The following is a 21,110-nucleotide window of genomic DNA, read 5'->3' on the forward strand; positions in this document are numbered from 1 at the left end:
GTTGTGGGTCCCAGGGCTACAATTCGCGTGGCAGAGGAAACTTTGCAGCAGCTCTCCTTAAGTGATTGATTTTGCATATTATACACGGCTTTAATCATCTTGTGCTTTTGTGCGCTTCCATACGCGTGCTAGAACAAAGTGCTCGCAACATGTAAACAACACGATAACGAACAAAATGTAAACATGTAGGAAACAGAAGTGTCCAGATCATGCTGACAACTTCATGATGAAATCACAGCTGCCTCGTACGAACACACTTATCCCATCACCTCTGCTGCCAGCAGGTTTGAAGCTGCAAAGTAACATGTTTGCATACATCTGTCCAAATACTGCTGCAAACATGTATCTGTACATGTTGCCAGCTGTGTTGTCAACACACGTTAGAGTACACAGGTGGACGCTACCTTACTGAGACAACCTACGTCGATACCACACACACACACACACACATATATATATATATATATATATATATATATATATATATATATATATATATATATATATATATATATATCAATATCAATATATATATATATATATATATATATATATATATATATATATATATATATATATATATATATATATATATACATCGAATATACTTGAGGGCATATAAAATTTCAGACAGAATTTTTAGATGAAGAACTAAAAATGATTCAGAGCATTGGAGAGTAGATAATATCCAAGTATCCTGTATACTAACTCAGTGCCACAATACAACCAAGAAACGATTCCCTGAAGGGAAAACTGATAAGCCAGATCACCAGAATACTCCAAGAACCCTTGTCCTCCCTTTTATGAAAATTTTCTTGATGTTCACATACTGAGGAACCTTAGTTTACAAGTAGTATTCAAATATGAAAACACCATAAAAAGGACCTGGAGCGGTGGCGTCTTCGTCGTGGGTCTACCCCCCAGAGGCTGTCGAAGAGAAGAGAAGGACAGCATGGGGGTCAAATTACCGCACACACCCCCTGCCCCTCATGGGGCTCGAGTTCCTGGGAGTGGCTTCGGTCGGCCGGGCAAGTACCACATCTCCCAACACAACACACACAACAACACCGTGTTTTCTACACCGAGAAATGACTCCCCGGCTGTCATTGCTCGACTTCTATTTGCCGGGGACATTGAGAGCAATCCAGGACCCACCACCAAATACACATGTCCAACATGCTCAAAACCTATCACTTCGAGCCGACAAAGGGTTCAGTTCAGTGCAATTCCTGCAAGAACTGGACCCATTACACCTGCACAACACTTACATCCATAAAACATTACACAAACACCTAGACCTGCTCCTTATGCTCCTTCCCCTCACCCACCAACCCCCCTACCAATCCTACTCCTTCTTCCTTCACACCTCCACAGCCCAACCCACCGATCCTTCCCACACCATCCAGTCCCCCAACCCCTCCTATTCCAACCCATCCTAATCCACCTTAACCCTTACCTCCATCACAACCTCCTCCTACCCCTTCCCCTCCACCTACACCACCTCCCCCCCGTGCTGCAGCAGGCAACACACATCACACACACAAAAATCCTTCAGTTAAACACAGATGGCATAAACACCAAAAAACAAGAACTCACACAATTCATCAAACAACAGAACATACACATTGCCATCTTACAAGAAACAAAACTACACAGAGCACAGAAAACACTGACATCTCACAACTTCACCACCATTCTACAAGACCAGGCCAACGGCGGTGGCGGTGGACTCACCACCCTGGTACACAAATCCATCAACTTTGCAGATACCAGTGCACACACAAAGTCACTTCTACCCCCGCGTGACACCACAACAGAAGTACATTCAGTTAAAATACGCACTGGTAACAAATCACACATAACAATCGCTAACACATACATTCCCTCCCAATCGTCCCCCTCAGTACCACACAATTACTCTCCACAGATACACCACATCACTAACATACTCAACATCATCCTGGGTTGTGATTTCAATGCCAAGTCGTCGGCCTTGCATGTCAACTACTCTGACACAGACAGAGGGCTGGTACTACAATCCCAGACAGATCATCTTTTCATACTGAACAATCTAGACCAACATACCCATATCCCACACCAAGCCCTCCTCCTCCCATCATCTCCAGACATCACCTTCTGCTCCCCAAACCTCGCCCCCACTACATCATGGAGAGTGGTCAAAACCCTAGGTTCTGATCACCTCCCAGTCATCATCACTACCAAAACCAGAATCACCCCAGCTGGCCACAAACACACATACACTAATTATGAGACAGCCAGCTAGGAGGCCTTTGTAACTGAAACAGAACAACATTCCGAAACACTAAACAGTACACTCATCACAAACATCAACACTGCTGTGCACATTTCCAATACAATTATATAAAACGCAGACAAAAGACGCATCCCTTGAGGCAACAGAAAGAGACACAATCCCAACTTCACACCAGAAATTCAAGGCCTCATCAGACAACGGGACACACTGCGACACTCCCCAACACCCCATACACAAGACACCGTACAACAAATACAAGAACTCAACACTCAGATAAACAATAAAATATCAGAACAGCAAACACTAAACTGGAAAAATTACCTCCAAACGCTTGACCACAAAACAAACATCAGCAAACTCTACAAAACACTAAACAGCATCACACTTTCCAACAGCAACACCACACAATCACACGCTGCCATCACAACAACAGACACCATACCCTCAAACAAACAACAAGCAAACACTCTCATCAATCACTTTTCACAAGTCAGCCATCTAAACCCCCATCCCGAAGACCGACGTATCATCCGACGTAAGAGACAGCTTCCCACAGACCCAGACTACACACCTTTCACTTACAACCAGACGAAGCACATCATTAACAACCTCAAGCACTCATCTGCCTGTGGACCTGACAACATAAGCAACATTCACCTTAAACACCTTGGACCACAAGGCATACAAGCACTCACCAACATATCAAACTACAGCTACTTACACAACATAATACCCAACATCTGGAAGCATGGCATTATCATCAATATCCCTAAACCCAACAAAGACCCCACGTTACCCTCCTCACACCGCCCCATCACACTCCTCTGCACCCCATCTAAAGTCACTGAACGACTGATACTACAACTAGTCACACCTCACATTCCCCTAGCCCAGTCACAACATGGCTTTAGGCCACTACACTCCACAAACACCCTTCTTACAGACCTTACACAGAGAGTTTTCGATGGCATGAATTCAGCTAGGCCACCACACAGAACACTCCTAATCACACTAGTCATTAGCAAAGCTTTTAATGTCATCCCTCGCCACAACCTCACAAACAAAATACTCAACACAAACATGCACAATAACTCAAAAAGATGGCTGGCAAACTACTTAGCAGGCAGATGTGCACACGTAACATTTGCCGGTCAGTCTTCTAACATCAGAAACTTCACAAACAGCGTCCCCCAAGGATCTGTTTTGTCCTCTACACTCTTTAACCTATACATGCACGACATACCCACACCCCACACACCACAGATACACATAGCTTCCTATGCAGATGATATAACACTTACATGTACACCCCAAAACGCAAACACAGCTGCACACATCATTCAACCTTACCTCAACACACTACACGAATGGTCCACCACAAACAGGCTCAAAATAGCCCCAGCCAAATCTACAGTGACCCTTCTCACAAACTGGACAGCAGAGCACAGTCACATCCCACACCTCACCATAAACAACACTCCCCTACCACACACACACACACACAAAATCCTTGGTGTAACATACAATACATTAATGTCATTTAAACAACACATCACAAACATTAAAAATAAAATAACACCAAGACTCAATGCTTTGAGGTCACTTACCCATACAACATTCGGACACAACAAAGAAACCACCACCACAGTATACAAACAATACATACGTTCAGTGATGAATTATGCAAGCCCTGCCTGGGCTTCTAACCTCACCAAAACACACTACAACACTCTACAGACCATACAAAACAAGGCCCCCCAAATAATCACAGGCTGCACAGCTACTACACCCACAGACCACCTACATCACGAAACCAAAGTCCTCAAAGTCAAGGATCACCTAGACATGAGAGGCACCCAGTTTTTTTGCTGCAGCCTCCACAAACCCACAACATTCACTATATTACATGGCAGCACATTCACCCGCATCATGGAACATCAAAACAACACCCAGCACACGATGCACAAATACTGTCATCTCTCCCCTCTCGCGCACCTCAGACCAGCTTCCAGAAGCATATCCACACTCAGATCACTCGCCGCTCCATTCAGTTACTTAAAGACAACACACAGCTGCATGCATGGCTCCTGACATCCACCCTTCTGTATCCTATCTCCCTCGTGAGGACAGGGTCCACCTGGCCAGGCTGAGATGTTGGCACCATCCAGCCCTCTTAAGCTACCAGAAGAGGCTGGATGACTCCGTCGCTGACGCCTGTCCAGGATGCAACACAACACCCCATACTATTAAGCACATTATGGAAGACTGCATTGCACACAATCACCTACGCCAACAACACAACATACACTCCTTGAGAGCTCTGTGGGAAAGCCCGGTCTCGGCCATGGCCTTCCTAAGGAACTCGAGGCTGTTCGGCCAGACTGCCTAGGGAACAACTACTACTACTTTTACTACACCATAAAAAAAAAAATAAAAAAAATCATCAAGAACAGCCCATACAGTAATTCAGGAGTTGTTTACAAAATCCCATGTAATAATTGTAACAAATATTACATAGAACAATCTGGAAAAGATTTGGAAACGAGGATCTCACAACATAAATACAGTATAAGGACAGCCCAACAGAGCAGTGGTTTATTTCAGCACAAAGCATCCAGTGATCACCATATTGACTGGGCAGGCTCTAAGATTTTAGTATGATCAAAAAGCTTTGGTGAAAGAAAGGTAATGGAATTTTGCCTAATTTTTGGCACATGTGAAAAGAATGAAAACATGAGATATGGTCATTTTAAATGTGATAAATTGTTAACTGAATTAATTTTAAAGCAATATTCCCCAGACTAACAAATGATTGTTCCTTGTCGTCTCCTGGTAGTACAGTCACATCTGTGTGAGACACACCTAAAGTAATCCACTACCCGCAAGTCTTAAGTTAAGACGCAGTATCTGGGGGAGGCGGTGGCTGAATCGGTAGAGAGGCGGCCTGCAGTCCTGATGGACCCAGGTTCGAATCCCGCCTGGGGCAGGGAACAGTTTAAGGATTTGAATTTCATAAAAGCAGACTTTCCTAATCTACCAGATAACCCGCCGACATGTCATAAATGTACCCCCGCTAATACCAATACACCAGTCCTGTATGAGACAGCCCTAGCATGTATTCAATATGGACGGTGGGTGTTAGCGCAGAAGTGGTGACATGTAGAGAGGTGTATGGTATGTAGGAGGACTACTGGGCCTTGAGAGCAGGCTGTGAAGCCTATGCCCAGAAGACGGACACATAAAAAAAAAAAAAAAAATACCCCGTTTTGTCAGGTGCATCCCTAAGTAAAAAAAAAAAAAAAAAGTCAGGTACCTATTGTTCTGTGCATCGCTCATTCTTAATTCAGGTCATCCTTTGTTCTGTGTGCCACTCCCTGCTCCAGGTGTGCATAGGATAAGCTGCAGTATTTACCCTTTTTGTCAGGTACAGTTGCGGACATATCAAACAGAAACACCCCATCCACCAGCGAGGTGGTGTAATGCACTCCGCATCTGGTAACACTGATGAGTAAGGAACTTCATCAGGTTTCGTTCGGTCGCTAGAACGAACCGAACGCTGTGATCATTGCCGCTGTGAGCAGTTATTAGCGGTATATATAAAAAAAAAATGTCCAGCCTGACAGTATACTGAAAATAACAACGGTCTATGAATATGGTAATAAAATAATTTCATATCACAAATATTTGTATTTTATTCACATGAAACACGCCGGTTTCGTCAGTGTTACTTTCGACAAATATCACGAACTATACATTTTCCGACGGCCAGCATATAGGCCATTTTAACACTATCTGCATTCCCGCACCTGTCATAATAATCGCAAAATTACGATGACCCCCCTCCTCCCTGACCGTGAATCTGAAAATGGTAGACCTCTAATCAACGCAATTTTATAAAAGGTGCCGCCAGAGGAGAAGGCAGGGTGGGACGCCTGGGAGACAGGAGAAGAGAGGTGGGTGAGGAGGAGGCAATAGTGGTCTGGCTGGTGGATGAGGGGCTCTACAGGAGACGAGTGATGGGGTAGGGGGAAGTGGACTTTGGCAGAAAGCTAGGATGGGATGGATAAATGATACACTGGTGACATGGTGCCAAATCAGCTATAGTTTACCGTTGATGATGGAATTGAATAGTCAGGTCGTTAAACCTTATGCAGACTTTGGCACGTTACGCAGTTTACCAGCATGTTTTGTTATATCGTCTATAGGACAACCTACTCCCCATGGGGTGGCTCAATACACAAATCCTGCATTATTAGTGTACGGTGACTATATCATCACATGGTGATAAACGAAACGACCCTAGAATGTTTGACTTCACACCTGTTGTTATGGCAGTTGGGAACTATTCTTGTTGCGTTTACGTAGTAACGTCATGGATAACTGTGATATCCAAAGCAGAGGAGAGGGAGGGAGGAATTTTCTCTTGCCACAATAAATAATAGGTAACAGTAGTGATTCGCTCCTATGGTTCTCGTTAATATCTGTATAGTACCGATGTAAACGAAAACATGATTTACTAGGGGGGATGGACTGTGGTCCCAGAACATAGGTGGCGATACTGGGATGGACTAATAGGTGGGTAGAGAGATGCCTTACAAGCTTTTTTTTTTTTTTTATAATGAATGGAGGAAGGAAAAACAAAGGGAAAAAAATAAGTCGATGTGCCTAAAGGCATCCTCCATTCAAAAAATACTTATAACAATTGGATTTAAAATCGAGAGGATTAAATGTATGTGGGAAGCAACTCCCAGGAAGTGAATTCCAGAGAGTAGTAGTTCTGGGGATAAATGAATTTTGATAAGCAGAGGTTCTGCTTTGTGAGGGAGAGAGTGTGAGTTCATGGGCTCTCCCAGCTGCTCGAGTATTTAGGGAGAAAATGTGAAGGGGAGGCACAATTGAAGCCAGTTCGTTAGAGCACTTACGGTAAAGATATCGATAAAATAGTGCTAGAGAAGCAACATCTCTACGTACTGATAACTGTATTACATGATCTTTATCTCAGATTATTGTTAACTCTATACTGATAGAGTAAATCGTGGTATGACGGACGTGTAATTGTTAAGCAGTCTGATTCACAACCTCAGTATCCAGTTCACTGTCCACCCCTCCCTCTTCCCGACAACTGCATGCACTTGGAAATGGGTACTGACGGGGAGGGGAGATGGCCTTAATGACTGCTACACCATGAACAGCGGATCACATGTTTATACATCAGCGACAGTGGTTCACCTGTCTTTAATGGACTGCAATATACACCGTTACTCAGCCAGGGCAACAGCTCCATGTTCAGACGGTGCTTAGATGTGTGGCTCAGCAGTTGTTCTCCATGATCAGGGCAATGGTCCTCGTATTTACCTTTATCCTGTCAATTTCATACAGTGTGAAGCTACTCGGTTGTTTCGCACAACAAAACACACTGCAGATAAAGTGTGTGTTTGCATTTAATGCAAGCGATTTCTGTAATTAATGGCATACTTGCTGTGATATGCACGCGCTTAGACTGGATAACTGCGGACATTACAAGCTTATTCCACCTTTATTGGCTCGAAAATTTGTAAAGGCATGCTTGGGGCATATGACTGTTGCTTAAAATGAACCTAAATATTACTACTAATAACTACTGGCAGTGGGTAAAATCAACAGCCTAACACGGCGTACAGAAAACGGTAACATATCGTAACCTGGGTTAAGTAAATCCACCTTTATTTTATACCGGTGCCATACATATATTAATGGGAACCATAGGGACCATCATTACTGTCAAACTGTTCATATTCACCGGTCAATCTACCTATCTATCTATTGCCAGACGCCTCAATCCCGTTTGGGGTGGCCACAAACAAATCGCCTCCAAGTCGCCCTGTTCCCCGCCATTTCACTGCCCCGCTCCCAACTCACACCCCCCTCTCTCATATACCTCTCCACCCCATCCCTCCATCTCATCCTCGGCCTCCCCCTCCCTCTTCCCCCCTCCACCTCACTCACGTACACTCTCTTCGTCAATCTTTCACCCTCCATCTTCTCCACGTGGCCAAACCATCTCAGTGTATTCCTCCTAACGCTTCCTATCACATCCACATCCACACCACAATGCTCCTTTATATCCTCATTTGTCAGCCTGTCTCTCCATGTGACTCCACAGGCTCCTCTTAAATAACTCATTTCCACTGCCCTCACTCATGACTTGTGTCTTTTCAGCAACGTCCAAGCTTCGCTTCCATACGTTAGAGTTGGTATCACAATACTGTCATGTAGTAACTTTTTCACTTCCATGCTCACTTCCCTGTTTCTTATCACTGCTTTCAAGGAACCAGCAACCTTTCTTCCCTGCTGTACCCTTTCAAGCACTTCACCCTCTAAACCTCCATCCTTACTCATCACACTACCCAAGCACTTAAACGTACTCACATTTTCCAATTCCTCACCATCCAACCTCGCTGTACATTCACTGACTTCACCTCTCTCAAAGACCATCACTTTACTCTTCCCTACATTCACCTTTAGATTCCGTTTCTTACAAGCTCTCCAAAACTCATCCACCAAGCCTTGCAGCTCTCCTTTGTCTTCACATAACAACACAGTATCATCTGCAAACAGCAGTACAGGGAGTTTCCAAACACTACACTCTCTCACCAGGGCCACTCCAACATCCATTACCCTACCTTGTACCTCATTTATTACCCCATCCATGCACAGATTGAACAACCATGGAGACATGACACATCCCTGTTTCAACCCAACCTTCAAAGAGAAAAATTCACTTAGTTCACCATCCACATGCACTGCAGCCTTAGCACCATCATACATACTCTTCACAGCATTCAACAACTTCCCATCTACTCCATATATTCTTAATACTTTCCACAATCCTTGTCTATCCACCCTGTCATATGCTTTCTCCAAATCCATGAAAGCTGCATACAACTTCTTTCCCTTCTCTAGAAACTTTTCCACTAAAGATCTAAGAATGAATATCTGATCTACACAACCTCTTCCCTTCCTAAGCCTCCCTGTTCTTCTCCAACTAATTCCTCTGTTCTTTCTCTAACTCTGTCAATAAGTATCCTACCATACACTTTTCCTATTATACTAAGAAGATAGATGCCCCTATGATTACCAAACACTTCTTTTTCCTCTTTTCCTTTGTACAAGGGAATAATTATACCTGACTTCCAATCCTCCAGGACTCTACCTTCCTCCCAGGTCAATCTGCACATTTTCCACATCCATTCTACTACTATCTCTCCCCCATACTTCAGCATTTCACCACACACTCCATCAATTCCTGGGGCTTTCCCCGATTTAACTTTCTTCATTGCTTCCACAACTTCTATCCTACTGATTTCTTCCTGTCTTCTCACCTCCCTCCTTCTCCCAGCCATTCCCCAGCCACTTATACTTGCATTACTTCCATCCTCTTTGTTCAACAATTCCTTAAAGTGTTCTCTCCATCTGTTCACTTTTTCTCCCTTCTCCACTAGTAATCTACCATTTTTATCTTTCACTCCCCTGCTAACTTCACTTCCACCCTGTCTTACTCTTTTCACCTCTTTCCAGAACATTTTCTTACAGTCCCTCCACTTTACACTCAAATTCCTTCCAAATTCCTCATCCGCTCTCTTCTTACTCTCTCTTACTAATCTTTTCACCTCTCTCTATCTTTCTACATATAACTCTCTCTTCCGCCTTTCAACTTCTTCCACGCCCCTATTTCTCATCCATTCATTGTATGCTTTCTTCTTTTGTGCCACAGCCTGTCTCACCTCTTCATTCCACCACACTGTTCCTTGCACACCCCTCCGTCTTCTCTTCATCCCACACACCACATCACATGCTGCACATATTTCTTCTGTAACTATCCTGCACACACCTTCCACGTCCCCCATCTGCTCCAATTCATATTTGCCCAATCGTTCCTCCACTTCTCTCTTATACTCTGCCTTTTTCTCATCCTCTTGTAACCTTTCTACTCTCCTTACAAATACTCCTTCTTCCCTTCCTTCCCTTCTTCTATTTCTCCATCCTAATTGGATCTTGATTCTGGCCACCACCAAGTAGTGGTCAGAAAGTCCACTCCCCCAACCTCTATAAGCTCTTGCATCCATTACACATCTTCGCATCCTTTCATCCACACACACATAATCAATCATTGCCTTCCTTTCATTCAGTTCACCACCCACCTTTCTCATCACTCACCATGTATACCTGTGGATCATTTTGTGCCTGAAGAGGGTATTGGCTATCATCAACCCCCTCCCAGCACAAATGTCCACTAACGAACTGCCATTCTCATCTATCTCAGCAGGCACACCCCACTCACCAACTATTCCATCCACCTTCACATTCCCAACTTTACCATTCATATCACCGATCAAAAACACTCTCTCATTCCTTCCAAACTTTTCCATGCACACTTCCACATTTGTCCAGAACTCTTCTCTCATTCTGCTTGCACGATCTTGCATTGGCGTATACACAGACACAACCACCCACATTTGTATTCCAACTTTCAATCTTACCCACACAGTCCTTGACCCAACTGATCCATACTCTCTTATGCTCTTCTTCCATCTTTTACTCACAACTATACATACTCCTTCTTTTGCCCTCTCATTCTCACCTACTCCTGCACATATACCCCATCCATACTCCCATTCTCTCACACTCTCACCTCTCCATTTCGTTTCAGTTATTCCGCATACATCAACTTTTGCACCCTCAAGCACCTGGACTATCTCTCTCTCTCTTTCACCTCATCATTCGCTCCCCTTAAATTCCACGTTCCGATTACCATGTCCTTTGTCCGGTCCTTGGTCGTCATCTTTTGGTCAATCCTTGTCCGAGGCTTATTGTTTGTCTTTTTAGTTAGTTTTTTTCCGGGGAGGGGCACTAACCCTCCGCCAACCCTTTTAGTCGCCTTTTACGACAAGCAGGGATACTGGGGGAGTATTCTTGAACAAAACCCCCCTACCCCCAGGGGATAGGGCCTATCCTTACTCTGTGTGCGATATCAGTCGTCATCCATGATGATTCTACTTAATAGGCTGCAAGAGTAATTCCCAGTCACTATGACAACAGCAGTAATTCCCAGTGACTGTGACAAAGCTGTTACATCTGACAACCTGTAGGGACGTGTCGTGTATCTGCACATTAACTAATAGTGACCATACTCATAAAACTGAGGTACTGAGCCACCCAGTGGAAAGTGTGTAATGAATTGTAACAAACCATGACTGGCAATTACAACACTTGGCAACATCAACATAACGTTTCCTGGTCTGACTGTAAAATTCCATATTCTCCACGAATGATTTGGCCTAGTCATCACCTTGTAATCTATCCCTCCCACTGCAACTCCTGTCGTCTACCAAAGTCCACCACCCCGTACCCCATCACCCCTTTCCTCTAGCCCCCAGTTCAACCACTATTGTCTCCTTCCTCACCCACTTCCCTCTTCCTGTTGCCCAGGTCCCCCATCCCCACCCCACCAACCCTGCCCACCACCCCACCTGCCCTGTCCACCCCACCAATCCGTCCACCCATCGGAACTGATGTATTCGAATGCAAATAAGAAAATATCATTCTCACCTTGTATAAGTCTTTAGTACGCCCACACTTAGAGTGTTGTGTCCAGTCCCGGCAGCCATTTTACAAAAAAAATATAAACCTGTGAGAGTGCAACGAAGGGTGACAAAGATGATACATAGACTGAGAAATAAACCACACGAGGGGCGTTTAAGCTCTGAATCTCTCTACTTTGACTAAACGAACGTTACGAAGGGAATTAATTCAAGCATTCATAATACTCAAAGGACACGATAATATGGCTATTGATAAATATTTCACAGTAGATCACTCAAATTATACAGGTAATAGACACGAAATTATGGGCAAACAATTTCAGTCACATGAAGCTAACATTTCTTCTTTAGCAGAGTTGTAAATATAATAGAACAATGTAGTAAACTATGATACAGTACTAACCTTCAAACATCACTTAGGTAAGTATCTGTTTTCAAGCCCCCAACTAAATCACTCCAGAATAATACAGTTCTGTTGTATATTTAACCCCCCCACCCCCATTTTCAGAGCCTCGAGGGTACAACTATAGAACATCGATAAATATTGTTGGGTTAATATTATTTTCCATTTCAGGCAGATTTTGTAAATTAAGATTCCTTTCCCTCTTCCCTATAAAATGTCCAAAACAGCTTTTCTGTGCTGCATAGTGGTCCTTCTCACTATGTCCTGTCGGCATCGGCTAGAGGGTTTAGTGGGTGGCGGGGAGAAACATATACCTTGCCTTTAACTGATAGAATAGTTTTGTTATATAAACTTCCCTGTATCCAACAGCCGCGAAGGACCAACAGGTCTATTGCTGTTTGCTTTTCTTTGTAGTCTTTTGACTCTGCCGTCTCCTGTGGGGCCGCCTCCTATATGAAGTGAACTTGCTTCGGTTTCAGAGGTCTACAGTAGGGAGGATGAGTGTTACAGTAATTTTCTGCTCATTGATAGTTGTGGGGAGGCTGATAACTATGACTTATTTGATGAATTGTTATCTGTTGCATGGTTCATGACTCGAAACTAAACCACTCACGAAATCTATGTCATTCTTAGTAACTGAAATAATGTAGAGGGTGTATTCTGTGATATATATTTAAAAACTTACCATAATCATGACATGCTATTAACTGTATATTTTCTGACGGAACATTGCTTGTATATTATATTACAGCCAATAACAACGCACAGCGGCAATGACCACCTCGTTCGGTTCGTTCTAGCGGCCGAACGAAACCTGGTGAAGGTCCTTACTTATCAGTGTCACCAGATGCGGAGAGCATTACACCACCTCGCTGGTGGACGGGGTGTTTCTGTTTGATATGTCCGCAACTGTACATCCCAAACGTATACAGGTACTATGTATCTATCAGTTTTGGTCATACTTTGGTAAGTGTGTAGCTCCCTGCTGCGGGTGTGTATAAAGACCTCTGTCCTTTACGTTTCTGTATCACTCTGTCTGAAGATGTAATATACGAAAGTACTCACTGTTCCTCATTCATTTCTCCTGTGGTTAGTCTGCATATATATATATATATATATATATATATATATATATATATATATATATATATATATATATATATACATTGTTTGTTTCGTTTTTGAAGGCTCCAACATGCTTGCATGCGTCGGTCTTGGTCACCTAATGGCGGCTTTCCATGTTGCTCGATCTATGGCAGCCTCCCTGTTCAGTCCCTTAACCTTGAAGTCACATTTAATGACCTCGTCCCACGTCTTTCTCGATCTACCCCTCGCAACCCCAACCCCAATATTAACGCATCTCACTTTCTGCACTTAATTATCACCCCACATCCTCTCCACATGCCCAAACCATCTCAACCAACCTCTCTTCATCACAACACCAATACACTCCTTTTCCATCCTACAGTACCTCTCATCTCTTCCATCGTAAACCCAGCCCCCCCAGGCCTTGCACGCAGGGACGCACTGCACATCCACCTAATCATTGTCATTTCTGTAAGGTTGAGCCCATGAATATCCTTTTCCTTTACTGCCCAGGTCTCACTACCATAAAGCATTACACTCCTAACACAAGCTGCATACTAAGACCCATTAGCACGCAGGGAGAGTCCTCTCAATGTCAGGAGAGGCAACAGCTCCCTGAACTTCTTCCAACCACCCTAGCCACAGAGCTAGCTCCAGCCCCACCTCCAACACATAACATGTCTCCCAAATAACAAAACTCTTCTACACATTAAAGAGACTCACCAGTAAGTTCAATCCTTTCATTCGTTCATTCATTGCCAGACGCCATGTATCCCAAACAGGGTGGCCAAGGGCTTAGAGTTAATTGTTTTACAGGGAGGGGCACTAATCCTCCACCAACCCCACTTGACACGTAAGGAGAACGTTATGCCAACAGCATCTGGTGTTCCCTGGCGGTCACCCATCCAAGTACTAACCAGACCCAACGTTGCTTAACTTCGCTGATCGGACGGGAAGCGGTGTACTCAACGTGGTATGGCCCTGACACTCTCCACATGCTTTCCCGGCATGCCACACACATAAAATCAGCATTATCTCACAGCCTACGTCTAATACCACTACATCTCTTGTGCACCCACTTATCACAAACACTGCACAAGATAGAATTACTTGCCACGCCCTTGTGGCAAATTGCACATGGCCACTCTCCCTCTTCCTTGACAGTACCTCCCCCAACCGTAAATATCAAATATCAACAAAGCGCCAACTCAGGGTCCGGATCTTTGATCATCAGGGAAGATCGCTCCGAACTAGCAGACCATTGCATGGTCCCTCTTTTAGCGCCATTCGGCAACATGCATTCCAGGAAGATCATCCCATCCATCTAGATTCAGTTACATTTCTGTTCGTCGAGGGCCTCGGAGAGGGAGCTGTGTATCAGTGAGTCCTTGTTAACACTTGAATATAAACCCTCCCTTGTTAATAAGGAGAAATCAATTGAACTACTGTGTTTTTAATGCTCTGTTGAAGCTGTATTTCTTCCTTCCTGTAATGTTCCTGTTGCTGGTTCTTCTTTATGCATGTTTTCATTGATTTTATGTCGAATCTTGCTTCTTTTTTTTTTTTTTTTTTTTTTAGCCTTGTACTTGTGCCATGTTCGCTAGGAATACTTATTGCCTTGTTTTATTTTAGACTGCCTGATGATGTAGTGTCATCTTCGAAGTGTTGCAATAAACATGTTGCACACTGTACTGGTCCTTCTGTTCCTTATTCGCATCCGCTTCCCTAAGGATGTATCCATTGCTGACATCTATCTATCTATCTATACAGATATAGACAGATATATACAGAGATAGATAGACAGATAGACAGATAGATAGATAGGTAGATAGATGGATAGATAGACAGACAGATAGACAAATATACAGGTAGATATAGATATAGATAAATTCAGAGTGATTGATTTATTGATAAACATATATAGATAGATATATATATATATATATATATATATATATATATATATATATATATATATATATATATATATATACACAGATAGATAGACAGATAAGTAGACAGATGGATATATATATATATATATATATATATATATATATATATATATATATATATATATATATATATATATAGATAGATAGATAGATAGATAGATAGATAGATAGATAGATAGATAGATAGACTGTAGCACCAGTCGAGCAGGGCAGTACTCCCGAGGTGGATGGAAAGCTGATGACAGGGAGTGCTGGAGCTCCCGTTTCATCAGCCCTCAGGACTAGTTCCTGACCATCCCCCTTTGCTGAACTTTTTCAGTGTCTCAGTTACACAGAGAGTAGGCCAGCATGCTCACCAACACAAATTTCTCTATCTACACCAAACTACATGCACAGTACACACTACACTTCCTTTTCCAAAATTTAAAAAAAAAAATCATGCCGTCTCATCACCCAGCCTCGGAGTCCCCAGGGGGGGGGAGACCATAAATGCCCCCACCTTCTGCCCCTCTCCCGGTGACGACTCGAGGTGCCTGGAACCACCGTCTGATTCTCTTTTTTTCATTTCTGCAACATTCGCGGCCTTTCCTCTAACTTTCGCTCTGTTGAGCACCACTTCTCCTCCTCTAAACCTCACCTTCTTTTTCTAACTGAGACTCAGCTGCCTGAGGACACTGACAGCAAACCCTTTTCTGTATCCTCCTACTTTCTCTATACTCATTTCAAAGCCAAAGGTGGCTGTTGTGTATATATACGCGACGACTTATCTTGCTCTCGTGATCCAGAACTCGATTCTTCTGAATTCTCTACACTCTGGCTTCGGCTTTCCTGTCATTCTCTGACTAAATATATCTGCACTGTTTACTTATCCCCTGATTCTACTGTCCAAAATTCTTTGACTATCCTACTTCTACAATGGAACACATTCTATCCATTTCTCCTTTCTCTGAAAGCTCCATTCTAGGAGATTTCAATGTTCACCACCACATTTGGCTCTCCTCTCCTTTCACTGATCCACCTGGTGAACAAGCCTACATCTTTTCTGTCCTTAATGACCTAGAGCACCTTGTACAGAACCCTACCCGTATCCCAGTCCGCCTTGGAGAGAGCTCCAACATACTTGACCTCTTCCTTACAACTAATCCTTCTGCTTACACTGTTAATCTTTCCTCTCCATTGGGCTCCTCCGATCACAAGCTTATCACCTTAACCTGTCCTATCACTCCGGTACGGCCTGTGGACCCTCCAGGGAAACGTCGTCTGTGGCATTTTGGAGCCGTGGATTGGGAGGTCCTCAGGCAGTACTTCTTTGATTTTCCCTGGAATGATTATTGCTTCCATGGCCGGGAGCCATCTGAGTGTGCCTTGCGCATTACAGAGGTTATTCTCTCGGGCAAGGAAGCAAATATTCCTTTCTCATATCCTTTGACTAACGCAAGAAAGCCTTGATTTAAACACGCTTGTTCTAATGCTGTCCGCAACAAGGACAGGGCCTACAAAAGGTACCGGAGCCAACCCACCCTTGAATCACATCATCTTTATGTTTCTGCCCGGAATCGTGCTAAGTCTGTTCTTTGCTCTGCTAAAAATAATTTCATCCGTACTAAATGCTCTCAACTCTCCAACGAGAAATCTTACTGCTCCTTCTGGCACCTTGCCAAAAACCTTTCTAACAACTTTACCTCATCATCCTTCCCTCCTTTTTTCGCTCTGATGGTTCTGTAGCTATTTCTTCTACTGATAAAGCAGATCTCTTCACACAGACTTTCTCCTCCAATTCCACCTTAGACAATTCCGGTGCTGTTCCTCCATCACTTCCCGCCTCCGACTTCCTCATGGCTGACATTAAAATTTCTTCAGCTGATGTATTTTCTGCCATCACTGGCTTCAGTACTAACAAGGCATATGGGCCTGATGGAGTCCCTCCTGTTGTTCACAAGAACTGTGCTTCTGTGCTTACACCCTGCCTAGTCAAACTCTTTCGCCTTTGTCTGTCAACTTGTACCTTTCCTTCTTGCTGGAAGTTTGCTCTCATTCAGCCAGTCCCAAAGAAGGGTGACCACTCCCAACCCTCCAACTATCGTCCATACTGATTGTCAGTATGGGTTCCATCAGGGACGCTCCACTGGCGATCTTCTCACCTACCTTTCAGACTCCTGGTTATCCTCCTTTCGGGACTTTGGCTAAAGCTTTGCCATTGCACTTGACATCTCAAAGGCTTTCGATCAAGTCTGGCATAAATCTTTAATTTCCAAACTGCCCTCTTACGGTTTCTACCCTCTATCTGTGCCTTCATCGATAGCTTCCTTTCTGGTTGTTCTATAGCCGCTGTTGTAGACGGCCATCATTCTTCTCCTAGATCTATCAACAGTGGTGTTCCTCAGGACTGTTCTATCACCAATTCTCTTCCTTTTATTCATCAATGACCTTCTAAGCTGTACATCTAACCCTATCCACTCATACACTGATGACTCCATCCTTCACCTTTTCATTTGGTTCCCGCAACGCCCATCTCAGCAGTTACTTCAACAAACAAGGGATGAGGCTATGGCACACCTAATGTCTGACCTGGCTCGTATCTCTGACTGGGGTAAAAATAATCTTGTTGTTTTTAATGCATCTAAGACTCAGTGCTTACACTGTTTAATAATATTCAGCTTAATCCTGCATCATCCTTGAACATGCTTGGGGTTTTATTTACTCAGGACTTATCTTGGAAAGATCATATTACATCTCTTTTAAAATCTGCATCCGAAAGATTGGGTGTGCTAAGTCGACTCCGTTCCTTCTTTACCTCTGCACAGTTGTTGACTCTATACACGGGTTTTATCTGCCGCTGTGTGGAGTACAACTCTCGTGTGTGGGGAAGCTCCCCACATACAGCTCTTCTCAATAAGGTGGAGTCAAAGGCTTTTCATCTCATTAACTCTCCTCCTCTTACTGACTTCCTTCAACCTCTGTCTCTTCGCCGCACTGTTGCATCTTTATCTCTTTTCTATCGCTACTTTAATGGTCACTGCTCCTCTGAACTGTCTGCATGCATTCCTCCACCTCTACGACGGGTGCATAGCACCCGTCTAGCAGCAAACTCTCATCCCTTTTCTGTCCAACTCTCTAATGCAAGAGTTAACCATTACTCCCAGTCCTTCATTTATGCAACAGGTCAACTCTGGAACTGTCTCCCTCTGTCTGTATTTCCTGCTGCCTATGATCTCCAGTCTTTCAAACGCAGTGTGTCCAGGCATCTCGAAATGAATGGATCTTGAATTTGGCTCTCTCTTGTATTTTGTTTTTCTCTTGGAAGGAACTCTTATTGCCGGCTCATGGCCTTTGGTTCCTTCTCACATAAAAATATATATATATATATATATATATATATATATATATATATATATATATATATATATATATATATGGAACCTCTGTGGTACAGTGGTAAAGTGTGCGTTTTCGGTATGCTGGAGAACGAGGGTTCGCGCCCCGCCAGGGTAATAAACTTTGGGAGCATTCCTCAGGCCACGTACTGCATTGGCGGACACAAGGGGTACTGTGGTTGAACCAGTGTCACGCACTATAAAGTATGCTGCCCAGTCAGCTTGCACGGGCCGATTACACTTGGTTCACAGATTACACACACTTCCAAAGCCACTCCAACACTACAATTACACTTACAAGCACTTCTCACTCTACTGTATGTACAATCTTTACTACACAGCCTAAGCCACTTGGTAGAGGTACATTGGCTGTATCGTCCCCACTTCCTTCGGGATAGGCCGGTCCTGCAGTGGACACATAAACGGCTGATGAGATGAGATATTTTATGCTAGGAAGAAGGAACCAAAGGTCAAAAGCCCAGCAATAACTGTCAAGAAAAAAACAAAATATAAGAGAGAGCCAAATTCAAGATCCGATCATTTCCAGATGCCTGGACACACTGCGTTTGAAAGACTGGAGATATGGCTAGCACGAAATACAGAGGGAGACAGTTCTAGAGTTGACTTGTTGTGTAACTGAAGGACTGGGAGCAATGGTTAACTGTTGCATTAGACAGCTGGACAGAGAAGGGAGAGATTGCTGCTAGATGGGTGCTCCGCACCTGTCATACAGGTGGAGGGATGCAAGTAGATAGTTCAGAGGAGCAGTGACCGTTGAAGTAGCAATAGAAAAGAGATAAAGATGCAACAGTGCAGCAATGGGACAGAAGTTGAAAGGAACCAGTAAGAGGAGGAGAATTAATGAGTTGAAAAGCCTTTGACTCTACCCTATTGAGAAGGCTGTATGTGTGGAACCTCCCCACACATGAGAGTTGTACTCTACACAGGGACGGATAAAACCCGTGTATAGTCAACCATTGTGCAGAAGGAACGGAGTCGGCTTAGCACACCCAATCTCTTGGAAGCAGATTTTACAAGAGATGTAATATGATCTTTCTATGAGTAGTCCCGAGTGAATGAAACCCCAAGCATGTTCAAGGATGGTGCACGATTAAGCTGAATATTATTAAACATTAGTGTATACACCTGTAGAAGATTTTGTCTGGTTGATGGGTGTAAGAACTGAGTTTTTGATGCATTAAAAATAACAAGATTATTTTTACCCCAGTCAGAGATGCGAGCCAAGTCAGACATTAGGTGTGCCATAGCCTCATCCCTTGTTTGTTGAAGTAACTGCTGAGATGGACGATGCGGGAACAGAATGGAATGGTGAAGTGTGGAGTCATCAGCGAACAAGTGGATAGTGTTAGATGTACAGCTCAGAAGGTAATTGATGAATAAAAGAAAGAGAGTTGGTGATAGGACAGAGCCCTGAGGAACACCACTGTTGATAGATCTAGGAGAAAAACGATGGCCGTCTACAACAGCGGCTATAGAATGACCAGAAAGGAAGCTATAGATGAAGCCACAGATAGAAGGATAGAAACCGTAAAAGTGCAGTTTGCAGATTAAAGAATTATGCCAGACTCGATCGAAAGCCTCTGAGATGTCAAGTGCAATGGCAAAGCTTTCGCCAAAGTCCCGAAAGGAGGATGACCAGGAGTCTGAATGGTAGGTAAGAAGATCGTCAGTGGAGCGTCCCTGATGGAACCCATACTGACGATCAGAAACTTGTGATAGGAAAGATGCCTTAAAATTTTTTTTATTATGAATTAACTCGAAAACTTATGAGACATAAGATGTTCAAGTAATTGGACGATAGTTAGGGGATTAGGAATGGTCACCCTTCTTTGGGACTGGCTGAATGAGAGCAAAACTCCAGCAAGAAGGAAAGGTACAATTTGAAAGACAAAGGCGAAAGAGTTTGCCTAGGCAGGGTGTAAGCACAGAAGCACAGTTCTTGAGAACAACAGGAGGGACTCCATCAGGCCCATATGCCTTGTTAGTATTGAGGCCAGTGATGGCAGAAAATACATCAGCTGAAGAAATTTTAATGTTAGCCATGAGGAAGTCAGAGCCGGGAAATGATGGAGGAAGTGGAATTGGAGGAGAAAGTCTGTGCGAAGAGATCCACTTTATTAGTAGAAGAAATAGCTACAGAACCATCAGAGTAGAAAAGAGGAGGGAAGAATGATGAGGTAAAGTTGTTAGAAAGGTTTTTGGCAAGGTGCCAGAAGAAGCGGGAAGAATTCGAGTTGGAGAGTTGAGAGCATTTATGGTCCGTTTATTTTATGAAGAGCGTTTGGGCGTTGTCCCTCTTGGGTATTTCCTCGGCCGCCTTTCTGCCAAACGTGTTCACCTCTCTGTCTCATGTCAGCTATTTACTACTTCTAAATGAAGTTTATTTACAGTATATATATATTTAATTCTTTAATA

General features: G+C 43.5%; 1 non-coding gene across 1 annotated transcript; it reads right to left on the reverse strand.

The window, feature by feature from the left end:
* Positions 1 to 14,213: 14,213 nt before the first annotated feature.
* On the reverse strand, positions 14,214 to 14,331 carry LOC145416702 (5S ribosomal RNA). The gene has a single exon (XR_013900323.1). It is a non-coding gene; the product is annotated as a 5S ribosomal RNA (ribosomal RNA).
* Between the last annotated feature and the right edge of the window lie 6,779 nt (positions 14,332 to 21,110).

This window comes from Coenobita brevimanus, chromosome 13, assembly GCF_032717465.1.
Source record: "Coenobita brevimanus isolate Jiangsu-jjx chromosome 13, ASM3271746v2, whole genome shotgun sequence".
In the NCBI taxonomy this organism is placed as follows: domain Eukaryota; kingdom Metazoa; phylum Arthropoda; class Malacostraca; order Decapoda; family Coenobitidae; genus Coenobita; species Coenobita brevimanus.